The sequence below is a fragment of the Apus apus genome, chromosome 3, assembly GCF_020740795.1.
Source record: "Apus apus isolate bApuApu2 chromosome 3, bApuApu2.pri.cur, whole genome shotgun sequence".
NCBI classification, from domain to species: Eukaryota; Metazoa; Chordata; class Aves; order Apodiformes; family Apodidae; genus Apus; species Apus apus.
In genome coordinates this window covers 14,004,149-14,027,655 of record NC_067284.1, presented here as the reverse complement: position 1 = coordinate 14,027,655, position 23,507 = coordinate 14,004,149, and positions in this window count along the sequence as shown.

Genomic DNA, 23,507 nt, shown 5'->3' with positions numbered 1-23,507 from the left:
ACCTGCCAGTACTTTCTGGTGTTTCCACCACTGGTAGTGGTCCATCTTACTCTATGATGTTTGCTCCTCTTGACTTCAGCCCTAGACAGTCTGGGTTCTGTTCTTCCTTCAGAGCTAATCTGAACATGTTTGTGTGGATGGTCCATTGCCAGAAAAAAAATATAAATTTCTACCAGTGTTTTTCAACACTACTCAGTCAATCTATTTACCTACTGTAACTACTGAGGCCAATGGAGATCACCAGTCAGTGACCAGGTTTAGTCAGAGTGCAGCTTAAGCATATATAGTGTAAGATGCATCTGGACAGTAAGCAAAGACAAGCTGTGTTTCAAGGAGCAGAATGCCCCTCAGCAGCCTGCACATTTTGTTTTCACACATGTTCAAGTAGATTTTGCTGCACAAGTTTTCTAGAAAATATGTGGGCCTGGTCCCTGCAGTGTACAGTTACCGTAACTGATAACTTTAGTCACAAAAACTTATACTGGACTCCTCAGAAATATGAGAAATACAAGAGTAATATGAATCTACTGGAGATAATCTAGTAAAGGGCCACAAAGATGATGGACTGGAACACCTCTCCTGAGAGGAAGGCTGAAAGAGCTGGGACTGTTTAGTCTGGAAGAGAGGCTGTGAGCATAATCAAGCACTGGCACAAGTTGACCAGTGAAGTTGTGGAATCTCCATCCCTGGAGATATTCAAAAGCCATTTGGACATGGTCCTGTACAGCCTACTCCAGCTCTGGGGGTCACCCTTGGAGTGAGCAGGGAAGCTGGACCAAATGACCTCCAGAGGTCCTTTCCAACCTCAACTCCTCCGTGATTCTGTGAATTCAATATAAATAATGAAACAAATAACTAATACTATTTTGGTCTGCATATGAAAAATATATGAAGTATGTTTATAAAAAGTAGAACTCACCAGTCACTTCATTCTCAAGTGTCTTAAGTGTTCTGAGTAATGACAGGTGGAAAAACTTAAAAAGCAGTAACACAATGTACGCTGATATTATTTCAGATTCATGTTTGTGAGGAAGTCTCTGATAGGACAAGACGGAATCAGATGATGAAATGTTCTGGAAACCCTGATTCTAACCTAAACAATCTATGCTGTGAGACCAGGCATTGTGCCAAGCAATCAATTCACTGCTGTCCTTGTCTTTTCCAAAGTAATTCCCAGAAGAGTTCTGTTATGACAGAGTATTCTGTTGGAAAGGTGTGACATTTTCCATTTGTTTTGTGTTAGAATAAACTACATGAAGAAAAGAAAAAACAACAACAACAACAACAAAAAAAGCAGTATAAAATGTCACTTAAAAAATGAGAGGCTGTTTTTTTAAAGAAAAAATGAACGATGCTGGAATGTAAGTTTCCAACTGCAAAAGCAACCAAATAAAGAGAACTGTCTGAATAATATTATGGTAATTCATAGCAAATCACTTTTAAAATATGTAATTAAATAACATTTCTTGCTTTTCAGAGGTACCTGGAGTACTTTATGTGAGAAGCTTCACTCTTTGGGTTTCTTTATTGTGTTGTAAGAGTGTATTTTTTAATGCTGCATCTTGATATCAAGAAAATTAGAATAGAATAATTTGCCTTATAAAAATTTAAGATCAGTAATAATTGCATTGGAAAGTTTTTTATTCTTTCTTTTCTTTCTTCACCAAGACCTTGAGCACCTTTCAAAATCTTTTGTATTTTTCTTGTTTTTTTCCATCTCTTCTATTTAAGAGATGGGATCTGCTTTGAAATCTGACTGCCTCCAAAAGGTTCAGCAACATAGTACCAATTTTCAAGAAATATGTGTGCCATTGAGGTATTTCTTCACACAAGATGCCAGGCAGATGTGTATAAAACTGGAAGTCAAGTGTATGTAGCTACTGCTCTGACTTGTAACCTTTTCTTCATGCTTCATTCCTGTAAATCATTAAATTGTATATGTCACCAGAAAAAATTACCTCCTTCTTAGATCTTTGCCATTCTCCAAGTGCTAAGAGCAGGTGGTGTTTAACTCAAGACAGAATAAATTTTAACTTGCAGGCATGACAATATAGTGATACAGGCATAAAAAGAACCTGTTTCCCATAAGCACCATATGAAGTGACAGCCCTATGTCCACTGACATGCAGCTCCAGCAGTGGCCCAAGGTGCTATTCATACATGTCAGAGATGCACCGTGAGCAAAAGGGTCAGCTGTGCTTGGGTGGTGCACTGCCATTTCCCTGGGGGTATAGACAGAGAAGGAATAACATGTCCTCTTGACATTTTTGAGAACTTATGCACATTTTTATAGAGGTCTACTTTCCTTTTCAGCCATGCATGAGTGTCTCTTCCTTGTGTGTTCCCTAAACAAAATCAAGATGGACCAAAAAGAACAAATCCCCTAAACTCACCATGCACCCATCTCACACTTGGTGAGAATCTGGGAAAGCTCCGGCTTCCAAGGGTGTTTTGCAGCTCCAGCCCAGCCAAGCAACAGCTACTGAAAGGACTGTCTTCTGGTTTTCACCCAGAGAGAACCCCATTGAATTCCACACTGCCATCACTGGCCTTCAAAGGTGTTTATTACCCACATCCATGGCACCAATTTTCCTTTTACTCCAGTGGAAAATCAAGGTGAGCCTCAGAGCAATCTGGGCAGCCCTTCACCGAGAGAGATAACCAGCATCACCACTTGTACCAACCTTTTGGGGATGGCAGCACAGGAGATTGACAAAATTTGTTGTCACCAGCAATTAAAGAATGGAGAACCACAATGTTTAAGCCACATGGCACCAAAAAACAAATTTAAAAACAGTCCCTTCATATGCTCAGTGTTTTCAAATTTGATTAAATAAGCAGTCTACTTTTCTCAAGACATCATGTTTCATCCAGCACCATTTCTTTTCTGTCATATAAGACCCATGTATACAAGACAAATTACAGTGGTTGTACTTGTCTTGGAGAAATCTGAACCACATATTGCACAGAATTTTTTCCTTTTGCTTCCCTTTGTGCATCCAGCCTTTCTTACTCTGTGCATTACCTCTATTATTAATTGATTTTTTAAATTCAGAATCTCTCTGCTGAAAAAATATAGGAGGTTTTAACCCCTCAATCCACATCCCCCAAAGGCAAGTTTATTGGAAAATCAATTCTAATGACATATATCATAGCCACTCTGTGCTGGATTATTCCAGTTTGAGTAATCCGTGAATAAAAGAGCCTAAACTAACAAGTCACTGTATGAAACTGTGTTGTTTAGCATGTTTGATACAAGCTGTAAGAATCTTCCAGATAAGAGTAAATGTATTGTGATGGTAATTTTCTGGTTTTGCCATTGTTGAAAGCTCAGTGAGCCTAAAGTGTGGCTGATGATCCTGCTGCCTGCCTTGATGGTGGCAGCACTTTTATGACCACGTGTCCTGATGGCCAGAATCATTGAGCTGATCATTGCTTTTAAAAAACATGGAAATATATTTATATGTACTAATCTTTCTGCAGGAAACCACTCAGCAAAGGCAGCATCATGTTAAAGTTGATTTCTACACTGGTCCCCTTGGATTAGGTGATTGTAGAGAAAAAGTGGGGTTGTAGAGAAAAAGTGGGGTTGTAGAGAAAAAGAGGCTGAGGGGAGATCTTATTGCTCTCTACAGCTACCTGAAAGGAGGGTGTAGTGATGTGGGAATCAGTCTCTTCTCCCTAGTAACAAGTGATAGTAAAAGAGGAAACAGTCTCAAGTTGTGCCAGGGGAGGTTTATGTTGAATATTAGAAGAGACTTCTTCACTGAAAGCGTAATAAAACACTGGAACAGGCTGCCCGTGGTGGTGGTTGATTCACCATCCCTGGAGGTGACTGAAAGACATATAGACATGGTGCTTAGGAACATGGTTTAGCACTGGGCTCACTAGAATTAGGTTAATGGTTGGACTCAATGATCTTAAAGGTCTTTTCTGTGATTTGGATTCTGTTCCTCCACAGATTAATGAGGCCCAATATGAACAAGAATCTGGCCCTTGGCTGCCCTTTCTCTGTGCAGTGTCTCAATACAGAAGCCTCATGCAGAATCAGGTAAAACACACCAGTTTACCAAGTCCTAGGGCACAACACCGAGTGACTGGTTCATTCAGTGACTTTTACAATTACATAGTTTTAGGCCAGAGATCCAATAGTGCTCTAAATCTGAAAATTGACCATCTCTTTTAATAGAATAAGGTCTCATATTCCAGCCATTTAAGGCTACATCCCCAAAGACTTGCATCCTATAATTAGAATTTGTTCTCTAGGAACTGCAAACATAACAGCCTGGGTCAAACAAAGGGCAAATCTGTGGTCTGTTTGGGATAAACCTGAAATGAGTTTGTTTATGCCAGGATGCAGAATGAATGGAACACAATATGACAAAAGAGCTATGCTGTTCTCACTTGGCAAGATCCAGACAATAAGGTTATTGCAGAGCTTGTGATAGTGGAGTTGGCAATATTGTTCATTTTAATAAATTGTATTACATTAGACCTTTAATCTGTGTAGAACAAGTCAGGATTCTTTCCAGTGAGCTGTATCTTGTCCCTCTAACATCCAAGAGCAGGCAATACAAAACGTTATATACCTGTACATATATATGCATGCACACATATTTATACATCTATACGTCATAGAAACAGCAGTTGGCAGATAGTTGGAATGCCACCTGTGTGTACAGAAGCTTTCCTTCCATTTCTCCTCATTGCTCATCATTCCAGCTTTCTGTCAAATCCTACTTCTACACCACTTATTTAAGTATGTAAACTATGCTTTGTAAGTAAACATATTTAGGTTATCCTCCCCCTCTACTCTGCCCTGGTGAGGCCTCCCCTGGAGCACTGTGTGCAGTTCTGGTCTTCCCAGTTCAAGAAAGACAAGGAACTACTGGAGGGAGTCCAGCACAGGGCCACTAAAATGATTAAGGGACTGGAGCATCTGCCCTGTGAGGAAAGCCTGAGAGAGCTGGGGCTGTTTAGCTTAGAGAAAAGGAGGCTGAGGGGGGAGCTCATCAAAGCCGACAAATATCTAAAGGGCGGGTGTTGGGAGGATGGGACCAGACTCTTCTCAGGGGTGTCCAGTGACAGACAAGAGGCAATGGTCACAAACTGATACACAGGAGGTTTAACCTAAATATAAGAAAATACTTCTTTACTCTGAGAGTAACAGAGCACTGGAACAAGCTGCCCAGGGAGGTTGTGGTGTCTCCATCCCTGGATATACTCAAAACAAGCCTGGACATGTTCCTGTGTGATCTGCTTTAGGGGATCCTGCTCTAGCTGAGGGGGTTTGGGCTAAATTATCTCCAGAGGTCCCTTCCAACCCCTACCATTCTGTGATTCTGTGTGAATCCTTAGGATTCCAGCACTGTCAACTTGTGAATCCACTGCCAAATACATAAAAATTCGTTTTGTTCAAGGCTATTGTTTCCTCAGTATGATGAACATCAAATATTCACAACAGCTTCTGGATCTTGCTAGATCCTTGTTGATCTGAGAGGTAGTCACAATGTGCTAGTTAGTAACTACATTGTGTTTGAGGGATATTGTTTCTCCATTTGTAGATAAAATTAAATGTAAAAAACCCAAACCTCATTTGGAAGACATGGGGAAAAAAAACAAATATGACATTTTTATCTGAGTCAAAGGTTTTAAAAAAAAAAAAGCAGCATTCATAATTTCACCACTTTTTTTCCTTCTGATTAGGTAACAGAAGTTTGAGCAACAAATATAGATGAATGAATTTGACATTCAACAGACATCTGTCAAAAAAGTTGTAATACTTAATAAATGAAAGTAAAAAATATTTTACAAGCAATGTGAAAAAGTGATCTCCTTTGGTAAATACGAAGGGAGGAGCCTATGATTAATAGACCATTTCAAAAGATCACAAGCACTGTGCTGCATTAGGAGCTATGCACTGAGACACACTATATCATGGGGCCTGAAGAGCAAAGCTGGGCTGATGGGACAGCATGTGGTGGACCTCTCACCTCTGCCAGGACTGACCCTACCTTAGTAGGTCAGATGTATGATATGAGGAAGCCAGTACCAAAACTTATCTGTAGAATGACATCGTCTTGATTCATCAATATTAAAAGACTGTATCCAGTAAAATAAAAAATGGTCTAGCCCAAAAAACTCCATCTGTCAAGGGTTGTGGACAGGAACAATGTCTTGGATATCCTTATCTGGTCTAGGAGTTGGTGACTTACAGGTGACCTGGCCATGAGGTTGCAAGTGGGCTGTTGTCTTCAGTCATCTCTGAAAGCTCTACTCTGCAGTTGCCTCCACCTTTTGCTCCCTGCTAATCTGCATCATGGGAAATATTGAGTAATAGTTTTTCATTCAATTTTCCATTCCAGTCACAAATTGTTAGACCATTGAATCATGACCACAGTAATCTCTCAAGTCAACAGGAACCTCTTCAGCCTTTCATCCCATTTAAACTGGAAAATTCACCATCCCAAAAACATGGGATTTCACACGGTACATCCATGGTACCAAGGTTTTAGATTTCACATAGTACCTTGGATTTCATGTTTTATGTCCTCTTTTCCAGTTAAGACTGACTATAGAGCCCACACTTTACATTATGGATGTGGAATCCCTGATACCTTAACACATGAAGTTTTTGATTGAGTGTTTGGAAGTCACCACGAGGCAGTGCATCTACCCTAGTAGTTAAATTCTATTAACTCAAACTTTTCTGCTTCTGATACCTGTATCTGAAAATTTGACACTTCACTATTGCCTTGATCAAAACCAACTAATTACCTTGATAAACACCAATTATCCCTTCCTAAAATTTCTGACTTTCTGATATTGGGCATAAGACTTAGCTTGGATAAGCTATTTTATCAGCCACTGGAAACCAGCCAGTGAAACTAATAATGCTCTAGTCAGTAAAGTCAGAGATGGCTTGACCTTCATAAATTCAGAAAGTGGCCCACTCAAGTTCAGTTGCATTCAGGGCTTTTTTAATCAAACAAATGGACAAATCTACCTAAATAAGATGTGTGTATTCAGAGCAGTATCATGCACTCCATGTACAAATTTAACCTTGTGTGTGTATCGAATCAGTCATTTCTCAACAGAGACCATATCACTTGTCGTATAAAGTATTGAATTTGGAAGCAGTCTTGAAACAGATGTAACAGGGACCCTCTGCCATAGGACATCAATAAATACACTAAATAGTCTAGATGATGTTGTGGAAAGCTAGATCTTCCCACCCATCTACTAGAGGCAGGAAAAAATTCTCCAGCAAGACAAAAGCAAGGAGAGAAAGGTATCAGCTGTGAAAAAGATGTGTTTTTAGCTTGGGTAAGTGCAAGAATGGGAAACAGAGACAGAGCAATTAAAGTTTTCTGATACTTCACATAAACCTTTTTTGAAAATCAGCTGTTACTCTTACTGTTTCTGCTGGTGTCCAGCTAAAGTATTAGCAGCAAAGACAAGTCTTGTCAGGAACACTGGAGCTGGTTTCTTCGGTTTCTCAGAGATAAATTTGTGACACTAAATTTTAGAAGCAATTCAAAGAAGAAAAGATTACTTTTAAAAGTCCCATGCCATGTTGCATTTACTCCTGAAACATCACAGCCGAGTTTCTGACAGCAGAAGACAATATGTACAGACTCATATATTTTCTAAGGAAAATTGCTATTGAAAAGACCTCCCTCAAGGGGACAAAAGCCTGGTCAAACACTTCAGTGTCAAGAGACTTTTTGGGAGATAATTTTGTGATAGCAAGCCAAAAAATGCCATAGATGAGACAAAGTGACTTCTGACAATCATGAAAAATAAAACCTCGATTAGTAAAAAACTGGGCACACAGGGACCACCTTAGAAATTTTTTATTTGTTTGTTAGGCAATAACCTTTAAATTAGCATCGATATTTCTGATCCTCTAATACTTCTTGAGATTGCCTCCTTTAGTTGTTTATTGTTATATGTAAAGTAGCAATAAAGGCTGAGGGATTTGTAACTTGGCTCACTAAGATTAGACATGAGATGCAAGAACCCCTGCTCAGACATATCCTTCCCCCACAGGACAAAGTACAACCCACAGACCTTTCCAGCACCCACTGTCTTGGTCCAGCAGCTGGCTTTGCACGAGACACATGATGTGAACAAGCTGCCAGACAAGGGGAAAACAAATGTCTCACCTGGGACACCTCACATTCAGGGTATAAAAAAGTCCTGCTCACACACTAGGTCTGCACAGTAGGCACCATTGCATGAGAGACAAGAGGAGGCAGATGTGAAGATAGAACCTGTGCTCCTCATTAAAGATTTGACAGGTCAGGAGAGCCTGCAGCTGTCAGAAGGGCTTGGCAGGGCATCATGGATGCTGCTGGTTGGTGTAGGTTCTTACACCTTGCTCTGTAGCTCCCTGGAGCCCCATCTGGATAGCAAAGAAGGAAGAGAACCTATTACTGTTCAGGGAGGAACATGATAGAAATGTCTTCATAAAATAGCGCTTAACTTTCTTTTTTCTCATAGAGGGGCTATTAAAAAGATTTTTTTGTACCTCACTGAGAGTTCCAACTCCACATCTGAGTTTCAGCTTGGCTTTCCATTCAATTAGGCTTATTTAAGTCATCTCAACATTTGAGAAGTTAAGATAATTTATGGAATATGTACTTTTGAGCTCAGTAGATTAAATAAGTTGTTTTTTCTTTGTGAGCCTTATGGATTTGATACTAAAAAAAGGCAGTGTGTCCTACTCAGATACTCCCTGTTACAATGCCAGATGGGAATTTGGCACTAGAAGCTGGAACTGGCAATAGGCAGAAGTCCTGCTTTATAATGTGAAAGGCTAAATGATACTCTAGAAATAACTGTCAATCACTGATAGAGATGGAACCATTTTAGTAAAATGAAGTCTAAGTAGCACATCTGAATAATTTATTGTGGCAGCATAATCTGCAGATTTCAGCTGTGATTACAATATAAGACCCTATTAAAGACTAAAAAGTACAGAGAATAAAGCTCAGAATAAATCAGAATTGTAAAACCACTGTCAGCAAGAGGAAAGAAAAAGTTCTCAATAGAAACTGGCTAGAGCTATGAGCTGCAGAAGTCATTTCAGGAGTTGCTGGGAATTTTATCTGTGAATCCAGATGACAAGGTGGACATTCAATTGGTGTCCTGGTCTTTTTCAGAAAGATGTGGAAATTCTTTGTGAAGTGAATGCAAATACTGCACATTAATGTTTCTGATGATAATCCAAGCATTTAGGAATACAGCTTTCCATTTGGCTTCCATGAAATTTGGATATCAGACTTTGTCACAAAACCTCTGGGTATTTCTGAGGAGAATTGTCATCTCTACCGGTTGTTGGGCTTTTGCTGGACAAAACTAACACAGTAACCCCTACTCCTCACTTCTACCTCTACATTCTTATTGTCAATATTAAATTAAGTTAGATACTAAACAAAATACTGAAGATACTGGGCTTTACAAATGGAGCATAGTTGGACTTAACACCTTTTCTCCTAATGGGAGAGGGGAGTTTTGCATTTTCACCACAGCAACTACTTTATGGCATGAGCCCTAAGTTACCCTGAAATGCTTTTTATTAATTGGACAGCTGTATAGAGCTCATTGGCTTTTTATTAGGGATTTGAAGGTACAAGTGCTCTCAAATCCACCCCCAAAACATAACGTTAGAGACAGCAGCTGTCTCTTTCCTCTCGCACAATGGGGTTCCGGTCAATGATGATGGCTTCTGGGCAGTTTTTGATGAGTATGAATAAAGAAATTGGAACTTGCTGCACCAGCTCTGAGAAGCACAGGACTGAAGGAAAAATGGAAAAGGCAGGGGTCCAGATTAAAACCTGATGGATAGAAATGCAGCAGTGATATTTATACAAATATCTCCCAGTCGAACCTGTCTTCAGTCTCTCCCTGTTAAGGTTGTAATGAATGACATGGAAGGAGCAAAGACTGCGCTGAAGATTCAGCAAGGAGAGAATGTGAAATTAAAGCAAAATACAAAAATATGCTTTCCTCAGCAAAAAGTGGTAGCTAAATTAAACTTCACACTGAGAACAGCTCTAAGCAGAGGGAAAGCTGCTGTAAACAAAGTCAGTTCTTGCAATTATATCTGCATCTTCTGGCCATGGTTGAATCCCCAAAGACGGAGAAGGAGAAAAGAAGTAAACGGATCTCAATATAGATGAAGGAAGCTGAAAGATAATGTAGGCAAATTTGAGCACCTAAGCTGCAGCTGCCTCACTGGGTTTCTTATCTAGCCATATTCATTAACCATGTGAAGAGGCAAAAAAAACCAACAACCAAAACTCGACAATAAAAAAGAATTTAAGAAAATAACTTTATGCTGTAACTCTCAGCAATAAAAACATATGTGTAAAAATGCTACATACAAGGAAACAGTCAAACTTCAGAGTAACCTTGCACATTTTTAGAAGTGTGCTTTTCTGTCACATGTACTTTCAGACTTTTTTTAACTCTCAGCTCTAATGCTGTTTGTCCTGTTCCCTCAATCTTGTGCGCCATGATGACATACCAAAGATTTCTGTGCTGGTATCTATGGCAGAAGCAGCAGCTTTGGGTTTTCCATATTTTAAGGACATAATGCACTGCTGGGTTAGACCAACAGTCCATCCCACCCAATATTTGGTCTCAGCATTGGCAAGAGAAGAGGCTATTTATGGAAGCACATGAGCTTCAACACTTTATCATACTCTTGTTTTATTAGCTCCCTGACTACTCCTGCTAGTATCTGTTTACATACTTGTTGGCCATAAATATGTTTAATCCCTTTTTCAACCTGCTGACATATCCTCAAGCACATCCAGTGACAACAGGCTCTAGAAACTCACCACCTGCTTTTGGACCAGACTTCCTTGCATCTGTTTTAAACCATTTTGCTTTTTTCAGACAGTGTCCCTCTTTGGAATATTTGATCACTACCAATGCCACAGGCAGCACACCTGGGATCTCACTCTCCTGAAAAACCCGACAAACGCCTCTTCAGCCTTCTCCTTCCCTCCCAGAGGAGGTGCTGTTCCAGGAGGTATGGCTGCTTTAAAACTACAGGTTTATTAATCAAATGCTATTTGTTAAAACTGGCAATAATTATATAGTAATGAGAGTCCTTGGAAAGCACAGCAGTCAGTGATATGAAGTGGCATTTACCAACGATAATTACTATATTTCTACCCCTGTGCTTAGCTAAAGAAAATAGCTGTGACAATAGTTGGCAAACCAAGTCCTCATGATATATTCCATTCCACTTGCAAGTCTGTGCTTATTTTGGTTAATTCTCTTGCCCTTGACTGCATAGTACAAGTAAAATTTGCTCTAGTGTGCAGCAGTTTGTAATTTTTCTATCAAAGGTATTTATAGAGCACTAGTCACCGGAGTATTCAAACGGTAGCCTTCACTGACATGTTAGAAAAGAGAGAATAAGGCTTATTACAAGGGACATCTTAAGGATTTTTCTCTGGGAAAAGGCTTGCTGAAACTGCTTCTATAGACCTTTCTTTGAGAAGCTGAAGGCTTTAGGAAAATATTATGAAAGGAAAACTTGCAGTTTCAATGCAAAGAAGGTGAATAAGAGGACATATCTTAAGTTGTACAAAAACACTCCGAAGTAAAAATGTAAATAAAGTCCAGAAACCAAGAAGTATTTTCATACACTGAGAAAGTGATTCAGTATTTCAGTTATTTCACAGTTATTTCAGAAAGTTCCAGTCCTGATCAAAGCACAAGGTCCCAGGCAACCAAGGTTGTGTATTAAAAAGTCATTATGATCAATCAAAATCATGTTTTCAGCTGCAGCACTGATTGTAAAATAAGGTCTCTTACGATCACGATGAGGGAAAAGGTTATGGGGATTAAGGTCTGGTGAGGAACATGAAAAGCCTTTAGGATTTCCGCCTTTGACAGCACCTATCATCCCAATATTCATCTCCTTTGAAAGAGCTGGAAAAGAGACAAGCATACCAAATGACATGGCAGTGGAAAAGCTCTACTTTTAGACTTCTCATCTCCAGACACAAGACAAATGAAGAAATGGGTGTCTGGGTATCTCACAGTGTGATTTATGCGCTGCTCAATACCACCCTGAGTTCAAACTGACACTAGCAAAAACTGCTCGATGGGAGTCAAAGTCTAACCCAGACATGAGGTTAATGCTGTACATCAGCTCCATTAAGGCTCAGAAATATTACATGCAAGAAAGATATATGAGTGCTGTTATCCAGACTACAAGGGCTGCATCTACACATGACAGGGCTTAAGCACTCTCTTGGTAGAGTGAAGAACTGCAGCCTGCCCAACTCACGTTACTCCTCCTGGTGCATCAAGCCCAGCCAAAGAGCAGGAGATACAGCAAGGAGCCTCCTTCCCTCTCCTTTCTGTCTCCAGAGGGAATTACTCTGAAGTCTTTTAAAAGCAGAGGAGATCTAGTATGCATTTAAGAATAAATATATTTTAAAAAACAAGCCCTCAAAAATTAAAACCCGTCTGTTGCTGTATAACAGAAATTCAGATATTACTTATACAAACTCAGTGCTTATGAGGAAAATGAGCACCCAGTGCTCATGAGGAAAAAACAAATAAGCTAATTGCTGATTTTCTTGACAGTGTTGATGTGGCCTTGGGATTAAAAAAACCTGGCTGTTTTCATGGCTGTGCAGCATAAAGTGGCTCATTGTAAGGCAGTCTCTCCTACAACCACCAGGCAGGAAAAGGTGAAGGGTTTGAAGGGGGATATTGGAGTAGAAGCAGACACAAACACCCTACTAGTTGTGGCATGTGAGAAGAAACAGAAGACCATGCTCCGCTGTAACTGGCAGAAAGAAACTGGAGCTCCTTTAGGGAAAACATTGTACTCTGAATTAGGAGATCTTTTTCTAGTGAGCAGGAGTGGGCAAGCAGACTCATGGCATCCTTCCTCAGCCTTGTCAAACTAGACAAGCAGGGTTTTAGCTCCTGCAGCCAAGGACTGGAAGGTGGAATTGCCTGGTGTGGGTACTATACAACAGGGAATGGGAAAAGAGAGGTGACAGGTCTCCCATGGAGCCAGTCAAGATGAGCCAGGCAGGCAGCTCAGCAACCAAAATTACTTCAGTTCACCCAAGACTTTCTATTTATCATCCCTGCAGTAGTTAAGGCTTTTTCCTTTGTAAGGAAAGGATGGGGAGGAAAGGCAGTTCTCTGCATTTGTAAATCCACCCTCTGCACTCAGCAGCATCTGGCCCTTCACAGATGCCCTGCAGACAGCAGCTGGCCACCAGGGTAACCTTGCCACAGGCTGGAGAGGGTCTGGGAAGCTTTCCATAGCAAATCTGTCTGACCAGACAAGGAGAGAGGTCCTTGGTGGGGGCCCCAGGTCAGGTGGCAGAGACCAAAGCTCCTGAGTTTGCTCTTGCTTTCCCCTTTCTTGGCTCCCAGATGCTGATGGCTTTGGTGGCAGCAGCAGCACCCTGGTGCTCAAGGACTGCCTGTTATTAGTTTGATGTGATGCCAAGACTTTCCAGAAAAGCACCAGCGAAAGAAAGGAACAGCAATTTAATGACCTGTATCTGACCTAGGTGTAGAGGAATTTTCACAGGCAGAAGTGGAGAGAAAAAAAGATTACCTAGCTCAAGTGCTTGTCTTCAGCTGCAAATCTTAAAAGCCTGACTGAAACAATGGAGGGTGTTAGACTTTTAAAATACTCCAATTTTTTTTTTATAATAGCATGTATTAGTCAAGTTAAATATAGGGTTAGTATTGGCTTTCCTATAAAAAGACAAGTATAACACACATGGTACTTGAACTGTGAAAATGGAATATTCAAATGGCATTTTAAAAAAAAAATTCCTTCTGTTTAGTTAACAGAAAGAAAAATACAAATGGACGCTATGCTGGCCATTCATTTTGATCAAACAACTTCCTGTGATTTCCTTTTCTTTTTGCAAACATTTTATGAAAAAAACCCACACCAAAACACCACAACCCTGAATAAGAAAATCCCCTCAAGAAACCATTGCAAATGCAGCTCTTGGGAAAAAAAATCAGAAAGTACCAAGAAGGGCAGTAGTAATCCTAAGATTAAAAAAAACTAATTATCAGAAGAAGTTAGAAAACTATTCTTGTAAGCAGGGATTTAATAGAAGTGACCAAAATCATAAATAACTGAGATAACAGAAGCTTCTTTTTAGCTTCAGTGCAGCGGGTTGGATAAGAAGAACACAAATGGAAGCTAAAGAAAAATAAATTTAAAGTAAGCATTAAAAATTCCCCTTTCATCTCTGATAGCAGTAAGCAGGTTAAATGACCTGCTGCTCACAGCTGTGAGGTGGTGACCTTGGAATTACTCATGAAGGAGACTGAACTAGAAAGTGTTGTAAAAATAAGCAATGGCACTAAGTGAAATAGCTTTTACTTGCCGATTGCCATGTTTTCTGTTTTCATAAATGTTTCTGTTTAAAATACCATCTGCCATGCTCGTAAATCTAATATTCTCCACTGTGCTTCTTTCAAACTTGTAAAAATATTAAGTATTTATTAGATTAAGAAAGTTACAAGTTTCTGTAAGAACTGAAGATCTAAGTAACTTGATATTTAGGATGCAGCAGGAGTCATAAACCAATGTAAATGCTGAGAAATAAACCCATAATTTATCTCCTATTATGTTAGTGCTAAAAAGAAAGCTTTTTTCAAGCTGAAAACACTATGTGACAAGATCTTCTGGGCTGTCAGCTTCACATGAGAGCCTGCAAAGGTCATCATTCCTTAGTGTCTCTTTGGTGCACTGGGAACCACCACAACCTGCGTGAAGCAGGTCTGTCTTCATTTGGGTTTCCTGGGGAGCGGTTCTTTGTGGCAGCCATAAAGACCTGATGGCAAGGTTAATTTTGTTTAGCTTTTCCACTTTTCTTTCCTGCTGTATTAATTTAAGCTTGGATTCAGAAAGCTGCTCTGGCTCACGCCTTCAACCCAGCATGTAGGAAGGCACATTTGCAATGCTGCTGAAGCGAGGTCTGAGCCACTGCTCCAGAGCACAGTAAAATCAATGCTTGCCTTGGATTTTAGATCAGAACAATTTCTCATGCAATAGCTGGTGTGGATTTGGGTTTTTTTTCCTACTTTTCCCTTATTATACTGCAGTAATCCACAGCCTAGCATTTGAAGTGGAACAAAAGGACCTGTGTGACTGGGGAAGGAGTAAGTAAACCAGAACTGACTCAGAAATTCAGAAGGAAGACAAATTTCACTCTTGCCTTTAGCAATCAATCTGAGTTCAGGCTGGTGTGATTCACAGCCCAGCAGCTCCAGTCCTCAAGTGCATTGACAGGCCCTCGATGCTGCCAAACATGAGTCAAAGTACACAAGCCTCTGGGAGACAGGAAAGTACCTGTCAGGAGGGCACAGGAGCAGAGCTCTGACAATTGCCAAGTGTTCTTAAAAGGAGGAAAAAGCTGATCTTTCTGGAGTCTCATGTGATGGGTGGGAGAGACAACTCAAATGTACCTGGAAACAGAAAGGCTGCAGCTGAATCCTAACCATACAAATCTCTTTCACAGTGTGACAGGGTCTTGGATCACAGTTTGCTGAAAGGGAATCCCAGAAGCACAAACGCCCATTTCCCAAATGCTCACACTTCTCACTGTGCAGCTGAAGCAGTTTGAACCCTAGAATTGTGATAAAGATCCTTAACAGATGGTCTCTGATACCATCAGGGATTACCAGAAATAGGGTTGCTGTAGTTCTGACATGCTACAGTCATGGTTTGAAAGTTAACCATTAATATGTTTTACAAATATTAAATTAAAAAGTAGTACATACACCAGAATATTTGCTGTGCATAGACCAAAGTGCTCATGTACACCCTACATGAACATGTGAATACCAATACATTCCACATTTGGATAAGTGAAAGACTTGCTTCATTATTTTTAATTTAATTTCTATTATGACACAGCTTGCCACTATAGTAAGAGGGCTGAATTTTTACCATGAAGCAAAAATGGATAGGAACTACTTATACAAAACTTTTGCTTATTAGCAGATTATAAAGACGTAGCCAACCCACTGGTGTAATATGCCACTGTGAGAAAAAAGTTTCCATTGCATAAACACACTTTTAATAACCTTGAGTTTAGGACATTTTTTTCTCAAAGCTACCTTATGTATTAAGGCTTAAAAACAAAATGTGTATGGAGGCTTATCTCATAAAACTCAAGGAATCTTAGAGTCATATAAGAAATGTGTTTTTCACAAAATTTGGTGATGTTTCATTTTAATAAAACCGTAAAGGATACTTAGTTAATCACATTTTAACTGACTGCATGTTCTTCAGGCAGAGAATGAGAATTTTGGGATGAGCGGAATGACTTACAGAAGCTGCTTCACCATCAGAGTCTCCCTTATGCTTCTCTCCTCTTGACCCCACCAGCTCCATCTGGGCATCTTCATGCTTTTCTCAAAGATTAGGCTTATGATCTCTTATCACTCTCCCTTAGCAGTCGTGTCTAGATGTCACAGAAACTAAAGTGTATTTTAGCCATGAGACCTCATGCACTAATGAGATTACAGCATGGCAATTATTTGATAGCATTCATTAACATGAGCCAGTCTTAAAAATAAAAGTGAATAAATACTGTTTGATAAGTGACATTTGACTGTTACAATGCAATCCTCCAAGCACAGTGATTTTAAACGTGGAAGGTTCTTAAGATTTTCCAGGTGTTTGAGGGGGATCTTTTGGTTTTCTGTTTTATGACGGGGTTGCTGTATGGAGGCTAAAATAGAGGTGGTTTTATTGAAAAATGGTTTCCTCTCATTTTCTTGCAATAGTAGATACATAAGAAGTATGGAGGTGATGGTGGAAAATAGAACAGCTCATGTTGTGGACGCAGGCAAAAAGAATCTAATCTTTGATTTCCCACCGGTTTCTTTCAAAATGACCTCTAAAAGTGTGAAATCTTTTTAGTCAAAGTCACCAGACTGACCTAGGAAAAAGTAAGTTTTTTAAAGAAAGATTTAATCAGCCATCTCCTAAACAAAAGACAGTATCGTACTTAAGTTTGGGGTTATTTTAGATTCCATTCTAATTTCACATCCCCAAAAGTTGTCTTTTTCAACAAACTTTTGTCCGCAGCCTGCCTTGATTTAATTAGGCAGATAATAAATGGTCATGAAGCAGAGTTATTGTGTTCTTCCTTTGATCCACTATTAGAAGTGTCTTTATTTACAGTACTTTGATCATATATGTGAAAGTAAAGTCAGGATGCACAGCATTTAAAAAAAGATAAGTCCCTTGTATTTTCTGGAAACTGTCAAGATATCATCTATTAAATTTTTTCTGCCACATAAAAAGTTCTGAAGACCCATTTATTAAAGGTAACTCAGAGAGTTTTTCAGTCAGTATCAAGGAGAGGGCAAGGTATCCGGATTAGGAGCCGGCTCAGCACTTGTTAAGACTCTTTGAAATACTCCTCAGAGATGTCTTCATCTTTCCACATGCAGAAACGCTGCTGAATTTACACTGCTGGTGTCTGTTCTCATCACTCTCTGGGAGCAATATGTAAAGGAGGAAAAGCTCTGATCCGTGAGCATGGCCTTGTTTGGAAAGGAGGGATGGCAGGTCAGCATCCTCCTCCCTATCCTACATTCCCCACTGACTTATTCCACTAGCTCTGTGTGAAAATAGGCTGGTTAGAGGCCTGCAAAACTGCACACCATTCCTCTACGTGTCTTGCTTGGTACGTGGCTCTGTCACAGGCCTTTTGAAAGTCTTCCTTTGAGAGCTAGCAGTCTCCTATTTTTATGGGATTTTTTTGTTTAAAGAGTGACTTGTGAGCAGTTCATGGAATTTCTCATTGCTTCAAACATTTTTTTTTATTTTTTAAAGAGAGAATTACTGCTTCATAATTACCAAAGACATTACTATTGGATTTTTTTGTTTTTTGCTTTCTTTTTAAATGAATAAGCATTTGGTATTTTCCAGTCCCCTTGGAGTCTAATATTAAAGCCTTTATCAACTTGCTAGGAAAACTCTTATAGCTTGGATTAGCACAGCCTAGAAAATGGACAGAAAGCACACGTTAAATTCAAAGGCTTAACAAGCACATCTTCTCTTGACATCTTTAAACTCTAACAGTGAGTCAGTTCTTCTTTCCGTAAGAAAAAAGACTGGGCAAGCCTCTTGCTGGCATCTTCTGATGAAAATGGAGGTGAGGAAATAGCTTTGCACTTGTACTGTGCTCATATCTCCTTTGACTGTCCCACTGGCTCTCAGACTCTCCACCTCATCTCATCATTCATCAATTTCTGCTGCTGATTTTCTCTCCACTGCAGTAAACAGGAGGGACTGTAATAAATGGTTTAGGCAGCTCTTAAGGCCTGTGGTTTTGCTATCACACCGAGCTGTTTAAGAAAACCCCTCTCCACACAGAGAATACAGTTAGTGATATATGTTACTATGCAAGTTATTTAAGAGGAATTTTAAGATATTTTAGTTTATGCTTGAACTTAATAAGTATTCATGTCCAGGTTAATAATCATCCTCACTGAAGTGATATCTGAATTGATTTTGCCTTGAATTTTACAGACATGGAAATGTACATTTTTAGCAACTCAGCCTTTAAATGTGCCATGGGGTAAAGTTTCTTGTTAGACTGTGTTACCAGTCTTCCCTGCTTGTCTGATGTCAGTGTCAGTGGGACAGGCTTGCTGTGCTCTGCTTTCTGCTTTCTCAGTGACCACTTGCTGCGGCTCCACCAACTGCTTCTGTTCTGGTCAAATCCAGAGATTTCAGAAGGCACAGTCCTCCCCTCATCTTTTCCCCTTCCTCCCGTTTCACATTTCTGAAGTCTCTTTTCACTGACAAATCTCTTTGAAGTGACTGCAATAAGGACTGTTTCATGGACTGGTTCGGCAGCTGGCCCACCTGCTCTGGGTCAAATTCCAAATTTCTAAGTCAGACAGGACACCTGTGACCTGAAGTGGGTGCCCTGCCCTCCATGGCACAGGACAGGCAACTTCAAGGGATTGTTTTGACCTCAACTGCTTGCCTGGCAGTCGCATGCTGCATTTTCCATTGCACCATGTGCCTTTCTGGGTCCTGCTCTTCATCCCTCTCAAGCAGGAGCAGAGAGCATCCTGCTCCCTACCTTTTCAAAGGGCTCACGGGTCTTGTTCTCCACAGCAGCTGCTGCTGTCTCTTCTGCTGCAGGACAGAAACAGGAGAATGGGAACACATCCCCTCTGGACTTCCTCTTGGGCCCACTCCCAAAGAACAAGAGCACAGAATCTTTTCACAAGCTAGTCTTAGGAAAGAGAGGAGAAGCAGTTTTTTCTCTGCCCCTATTCCCCATCCATCCCCAGATGTATCCAGATTTGGTTAAAACTTCTCCCCAAAGAGAAAGGGAGAAGAACTGTGTGTCTTCAGAGTAATCTGTGCCCTCCAACAACGTTTGCACGAAAATGATGGAAAGAGTGAAAAGAGCCTTAGGTCATACCTGTCTCATTGCACCTCTAGAAATCTCCATATTTCAAAATTACAAGTTTAAATGAGAAACATCAAATATAAACTTTGACAGATGCTTGCTAATGTTCTTTATTCAACTGTATGAAAATACTATAAACACTTCACTCTTATAGCTTTTTCCTTTTCTTTTTTTAAATGAGAAATGAACAGAGCTCTTCCTGTTTGTTCACAGCAATAAAGAAATTACATACACATATATAATTAACAGTGATTTAAATCTAGAAGCATATGGGTACATGAAGGAAAATATTCCCATATGTGCCTATTTTTGTATTTCAGTGGGTGTTTAGGTTACCTGATAGCATCACATTAGAAAGAGAGCACATATATAGAATTTTGTCAATTCTAATGCCATTAATAGACTTGTATAATAGTACATAATTATGTAATTGGGGTAAATATACTTTGTACTTGCAATATGCAACTATCTGGCAAAATGCTATTCAGAAATGCCAGCAGATTGTGGTGGCACATACAAACTGGTTGAAATAAGGCAATCACAAAAGTTCTTTGTCCCATTTCTTATAAGAAATTCCCATTTTCTACCTGCACTGCACCTTCACCCTTGCCCTTGCTGGTTTGTTTATATTAAAGTTTACATTTCTTTCATACCCACTGTCATCTTCGTTTGTGTTTCATTACTAATTGTTTTCCTCTGCCAAGAGGTAAGACATCAGAAATTTGCTGGCATTTCTGATCTTCTCTAACCATACACCACATCTTATCTAATGTTGTACAGCAAGCCTTGGATTTTCCAAAGGTTTCCATTCATTTTCTGGATGACCATTCAGCACGAGATGCGAGACCAAAACCAGCACTGTCTTGCAGCCTTGGTCTCAGTTCAATAAAGCACAAAAATTGCCCTTTCACTGCAAAGGAGTTATAGTGGGGGCAGGTGTCAAGGCATTGAGGGGCTGCAGGAGTGGACCCTGTAAGAAAGGGTCAGGGGCTGGCCCATGCCAGGCACAGATATTTCCAGCCCAGGGAAGGAGTGGCAGAGAACAGTGGTTATGGACAAATCACAACCACCCATTCCCATCCCCCTTTGCTGCTTGGAAGGTAGAGGATTGGGAGTGAAGGAATGAAGCTAAGCATGGAAAAGGAGGGAGGAAAGGTTCTGGTTTAAAGTTTGTCATTTTCTTTCTCACTAGTCTATTTAAATTGGTAGTAAAGGAAAATTATTTTTCCCTGAGTCAGGTCTGTTTTGCCCAAAGCAGTAATTGGTAGGGAATCTCCCAGCTTTATCTCAACCCATGAGCTCTCTTGTTCATGTTGTTTCCTAATTTCTTCCCCTATCCCATTGTGGGGCAGGGCAAATGTTAGGATGATTGTTCTCTAAATCTCTCAGATGTAAGAGACCTCCCATCAAGCCCAAAATTTCAGAAACAAGACTCAAACCCTGCCTGACCTCTGCTCTCATTCCAGTTCAGTCAAGCATGTCAGCAAACCGCTTAGATGTGTTTGAAGTTTTAACACAGTTTTACTAAGCAAAGCACTTGATCAGGATTTGGGCATTAGTGATTAGAAACTTTCTTCATCTTCACAGATGAAATCTTGATTCAGTTTTCTTTCTGCCAGTTCCTGGAAGGCCTCCAGAAATGCAGCACATTATTCTTACTTAGCTTTTTTTCTCAGAGCACTAAACTGGCCCGTATTTCCAACTAACACACAGCACTTTTTATCCCAGCATGTTCCATCTGATCCAAGGATTGCAAAAACTTCAGACTCATGTAAGACAGAGACTATTCTGTTCCCCTCACACAGCAGAGTAACACATTCTGAGCAGTTAAATGTTGCAGTTCAAAAAGTACACGCATTCCAAATTCATGTTTGAAATACATCTTTTATTTGCAGGCAAAAAAAAAGACAATTCAGAGCACATCACAGAGTAAGGGATGGGCTCTAAGCTCCTTAGCAGCTGCAGTCAGCTGGGACAACATTCATGAATTTGGAAATACATTTTAAGATATTTGAGGTACGAGGGCTAATTTGGCTCTCAGGGTGTTCACAGTGCAACTTCCCCACTTCTCCTCCATACACTAATTCAGCAGATGCCAGGACACACACACAGGTGAGACACAGGGCACTGGGAGGGCAGCATCATTTATCTCACTGTCCTGCCAGATCCTCTCCAGGTTTGCCTGAAGTGAAGAGGAAGGCAGGTGCTCCGACACCCCCACACAAAGACACAGGACAAACGTACAGAGAGACATAGTTAACCATTGAACAGCTGTTAATGGGACCATTTATTGTATGATTTAAGACTGGTTTTTAGAGAGCAAAAAATTCTACTGCTGTGTTTTCAGGTTTGCTGATTGCTGCTGTTCTCAGGGATCCAGGATCCAAGATCTCTAGTTTGGGGACCTTTGCTCTAAAAAACTGTAGGTTTTAATTCAATACAGAACTCTACAATTAATTATAAATCTCATTAAGAGAAACCAGGCTTTTCTGTGTAATAAAATTTTAAAGAGAGAGTGACATATGACAGGCCGTGACTTCTTAAAGGAAACACGATCACCTTTGCTCTGAACCTCGGGGAGTTGCTCTTTAACATTGTAAGCACAGAGGGATTGCAAAAAATAATGGTTTTTTAGCTGCTTCTGCTGTGGACAGTCCTGCAGCTGCAGATTTTTACAATGTAATATATGAATTTGTTCAGTATTTTCTTAACTCAGAAGCCTCCGTGCTCTTTTAAGATCTGGAGATATTCTTGAAAAGGATGGCATTAGCAAGTTTGACAGGTATGTGCAGCAAGCATGCCCTGAGTACAATTTAATACAAACATTGTTAACTGTTAACTTTATCAAATAAAGTCATCATCAGGAAGAAGTACATGATGCAAGAAAGTAACTCACATTTTCAATCAGCTTCATATAATACTTATAGATTTCTAATATACATTTAATTACAGTGATTACAAGCCCTTATAAATTGGAAGGCAGGTCTTTGGGAATATCACTCCCTTTATTTCACTCTGCTTAAATTTAGTGCTCCTAAATAGAGGACAATTATCATTTGCTGCCAGCTGCTCCTCAAACACACTAGAGAAAAGGGATTTTTTTCTGAAGCTCTTTTTCAGTTGTTTCTTCTTTTATCTTTTTTTACACAAACATACTTCATGTACTTTCTTTTTTAGAACAATGGACAAACTTGTCTTAGGGACTCCTAGGATGGTCCATTGCAATTTTCTGAGTCTAGAAGGACTTCTGGTGAATGTCAGTCTTGGCCATGAGGATCCAGATGACAGTGAGCCAAAGCCTGTCCAGGTCATTAGCTGAGGTATGGGGCCCTGTCCCAGAAACTGGGACCCTTGCACTCATCAAATAGAGCAGAAGGAGGGCTTATACTGAGACAAGGGAAATGAAATGTTGATGTGTCAGAGAGGACAAAAAAGGAGTTATTTACCTGACTTCATTAATGAGTCTTCCAGTATGGTCTGCTTTAATACAACAAAGAGTAATAACATACATATACATCTATTTATACCCTAGAATATAGAATCATTGAATGGTTTGGATTGGAAAGAACCTTACAGATCATCTAGTTTCAGCACCCCAGGCAAGGACACCTCCCACTAGATCAGCTTGCTCAGAGCCCTCATCCAAAACGGCCTTGAGCACTTCCAGGGCTGGGGCATCCACAACTTCCCTGGACTACCTGTTCCAGTGTCTCATCACCCCCATACTAAATAACTTATTCCTAATGTCTAATCTAAATGTCCCCTCTACCAGTTTAAAGTCATTACCTCCTATCACTACATGCTCTAGTAAAAAGTCCCTCCCCAGGTCTCCTGTGGGCCTTCTTCAGTTACTGGAAGGCTGCTATAAGAGCCTGCTTTTCTCCAGGCTGAACAACCCCAATACACATGTATGTTCCATCAGTTCTGTATTTAATAAAAAAGGGGAAAATTAGGCCCACATCTCCAAAGATGCAAAGCTTAACTGCAGGAAGTTGCTCTACACAGCTATAGGTGACATGGGAGTATCGTGGCCCT